Consider the following 4,020-nt stretch of genomic DNA (forward strand, 5'->3'; position numbering starts at 1 on the left):
TCTCCTCGAGCCCTTGCCAACCCACAGGCCCCCTGGGGCCTGCCCCCGGCAGCACCTGTCACTGTGAGGACCGCAAGAGCAGGCGCCATGCGCTCTCCCTGGCCTGCCTTGTGTCCACTGTGGCGCCAGAGGCCTGGAGGGATGGAAGCAAGCACACCCAACACACTCCTTAGAAAATCAGAGGGTATCCCTGCACAGGAACTTAGAAGGCAACGCTTTCTAATTTGGTAAGTCTTGGATGAACAATATCTGAAGAATGTCAAGTCCAGTCAGTTTTGTTACTGCACCGTGCGTGTCATCCCTCTGCAGTGACTGTCGACTTTCTGAAAGCTGGGCTTGTGATACTGACTCTATTGTGGACTTCCGCTGCCCTTGATGCTTGATGAGGCGCTTTCCACAGACATCTCATTTGAATTTCACAATGCTTTATAGAGGAGGCAGACACTCTGACGCTCCACATTTTGTAGTTATGGAAACTGGTTCAATAAGGTTATGACTTACCCGGCGTCAGAAAGCTTTTAAGCATAAAGCCAGGTTTTGAATCCAGAGTCTCTGACTCAGATTCAGAGTTCTTCCCGCTGATGCCCTCCAGTTCTTGTCTGTAGTCTGCACAAACACTTGAATAAAACCCACTGAACACTGATCACTTTCACTGTGAGAGTTGACTGCAGTGTACCCTGGAAACCGAATTGGACTAGATTTCTTATAGAAAAACAAGACTCATTTTTTCTTTTCTTTTAGGATTAAATGCAAAAAAAACCTGTGATGTTACTGTATTTTTTATTTTGGAGTGGCACATGTTTAGGTCCCACTGAGTTATGATATTAGTTCACACTCAGATATTTATTTAGAAGCTTGTGGCACAGTGCTTACGCTGTCTGTGCTGAAGGACTAGTTGCCATGGGCCAATACTTTTGCAAAATACAATAAAACTGAGTTTCTCGAAAAGTAAAAAGACAAGCTACAAGCATTTTTTTTTTTTTTGGAGATGGAGTCTCACTTGCCCAGGCTGGAATGCAGTGGCATGTTCATGGCCACCTCAGCCTCAACCTGCTGGGCTTAGGCGATCCTTCCACCTCAACCTTCCAAGTAGCTGGAACCACAGATGCACATCACCACGCCTGGCTTTTTAAAAATTATTATGATAGAAACAAGGTCTCAACAAGTTGCCCAGGCTGGTCTCGAACCCCTGAGCTCAGGCAGTCCTCTTGCCTCTGCCTCCCAAAGTGCTGAGATTACAGGCATGAGCCGCCGTGCCCGGCAACACTTTTGTTATAGATTCAACAGACATAAATTTTTTGTCGACTGTTACTAGCATATCTAAATGCTTACTCTCAACTTTTATAGTTTACTGTGGACGAGTAGCCAATGGTTTGTGGATTGGCACAAGCCCACAGATCACTTCTGGGGTAGTATTACTCTAACTAACAATATGGCTATGTGTCATCATAGGAATTGCTTTTGTGTATCTGGGGGTTCCTTTTCGTCTTCCTGGCGTGGAATGGTTGAAACTGAAGGCAGGGCTTCAGTCGAGAGGCCTTCTCTGACTAGACGCATCAGTTCAAACACCTTTGCAGCCTAGTCCCCTCCCGAGACCGCCTCCCTTGCTGGGTAGCCTCCTCCTCTCCTGTCTTGCGGCCTTTCTGGACAGTGCTCTCCAGGATGGTCTGCCTGTGACTCCTGTCATAAAGGAAAGCCTATCACAAGCTAGGCTAAGGGACCTGGAAGGACATGGTCGCCACACAAGGAGGAAGACAGTCTGATGCCGTGGAGTCTGGGCTGGGCTCGTGCGTGGGCACGGAAGTAAGTCCCCGCGGGGGCTGTTCCATCCCCCACCTCTGCTGCTTGGTTCAGCCAATCAAGAAATGTTTCTTGAAATCTCTAGGGTAGAGATTTGTGACCATCTAGTTCCCAGACCTGCTCGTCAAAGCACGTTAACAAAAAGAGGCAAATAGGAAGCATTAATCACAATTACTGTTGGGAAGAAATAATGCAACTAACGGCGGACACATTCTGCCGAGCCCTTCCAGAGACTCCGCGGCACTTCACACACTCAGCATTTTATTGTCACAACAACCCTTTTGATGGAGGTATTTTTAATCCCTCTTTTACAGATGATGAAACTGGGTAAGCAACTTGCCCGAATTCACATAATTAGCAAATAATAGAAGCAGGAATTGAAATGATGTCTTTATGGTTTCAAAAGCACAACCTCTTTCCCTATGCAAAGAAAGGGGAAAAGTGAGACTTTTTTAGATTCCTGCTTTGTCATTTAGTCTTTGTTATGGCTACATTATATCCCCCAAAATTTATATGTTGAAGCCCTATCCCCCAGTACCTCAGAATATAATAATATTGGAGATAAGGTCTTTAGAGAGGTAATTAAGTTAACATGAGGTCTTTAGAATGGGCCCTAATCCCATCTGACTGGTGTCCTTATCAAAAGGAAATTGAGGACCAGACACGTGAGAGCACGGAGCAAAGAACAAGGACCATGGACTTATCAGCAAGGCGTCCACCTGCAAGCCGAGGGGAGCGCACGCAGGAGAAACCAAGCCTGCTGACACACTGATGTTCCAGCTTCCAGAACTGAGAAAATAAATTGTTTAAAGCCATCTAGTCATGGAATTTTGGTACGGCAGCCCAGGCAAACAAATACAGCCTTCCCACAACCCAGCCAGATCGGTAGAATTTTCTTCAAGTTTTGCAAATAAGTAAATCGACTCAGGTTATGTGGCTTGCCAGAGGTCACAGGCTCCAAAGCCCTTGATCTTTCTACAGAGCCACCTTGCCCTCTGACCCCAATCGGGCCTTTGTATACTGAAATGCACTGTAGAGAGACTCAATACTCTTACACACCCTGAGGAGAGATTAGAAATGAAACCGGTGAACACACAGGCTTGCAGTTCTGATGTGCTGCACACCCCCGGCCTCTCCGAAGTCCACATAAAACAAAATAAAAGGCATCGCTGCACTGAAGGATACTTGCCAGAAAGCAAGACACGGACATGTCCTTACGGCAGAAGTGAGTGCATCTGGGAACAAAGAAGCAAGTTATTTGGAGCATTCAAGAATAAGTGCTTTTAAGCTCTATTTTAGTCTTCCTTCCCAAGAACAAAGCAGATTTTGAAATCAATATGTAGAATCCCATATGTGGAGTGAGGCTGCTCTTGAGTTATACTCAAGGTCAAGTAGTTTAATCTTGTCTCTTTTCTAAATGCTCCACCAAAGCCAACGTGAATTTCTCTCTCTCGGAAACAATGGGTATGTGGTTAAGGTCAGTAGCTACAGAGGCTCCAGAGACAAGCGACGGGTGGGTGTTCCATGCCGGGAGCTGCTCGGGCGGAGCAGAAACACGTTTGTCGTCAAGCAGTGGATTACTGCCGCCGCCATGGCCTTGCTCTTTGTACATGAACCTGGGGCGGCTGAGGGACGCTGCTCTTACTAAAAAGGAATCTGAGGTTAGGATTCAAGTGTGTGATGTCGAGAAGTTTTGACTTCTGGAGAAGCACAAAGTCATAATCAGTCTGGTCTGGAGGACAAGCAACACACCCTGTTGGCAGAGTCCCTGCCTCTTGGGCCCCTCCAGCACTGACCACCTCACGCCTTTTCTAGACTTTGGCACCTGTCTCGCCTGCCAAGTGTATACCATTTCCTGATGTTCCCTTGAGCGCAAAAGACATTCATGCCCAGGGAGGGAGGGAGGCGTGGGAAAAGTACCTCGTGTCTTGCCTGTGGAAGGCTTCAGTGCCCAAGAGCCGGCTGTGCTCGTTACTTTTCTCAGTTCAGGAAAGGAATTTTGTAACGATAAATCCCAATTTACAGAGATGACTGCTAGATTTAAGGTCTGTGGCATGCAAGACGTGTTAGTGAAACGGTGACTGAGGGTGGTGGAAGAATTGAAGAACAGCAGAGAATTTCTTCTGTAGCTCTCGAAGGCAGGGTGTAACTTTTACCGTCTCTTTGGTTACAAAAACACACCTGTTTTCTCTCCCCCATTAAACCAGAATATCTGCTTCT

This window comes from Carlito syrichta, unplaced genomic scaffold (assembly GCF_000164805.1).
Source record: "Carlito syrichta isolate Samal-C Ts95f unplaced genomic scaffold, Tarsius_syrichta-2.0.1 Scaffold307015, whole genome shotgun sequence".
NCBI lineage: Eukaryota > Metazoa > Chordata > Mammalia > Primates > Tarsiidae > Carlito > Carlito syrichta.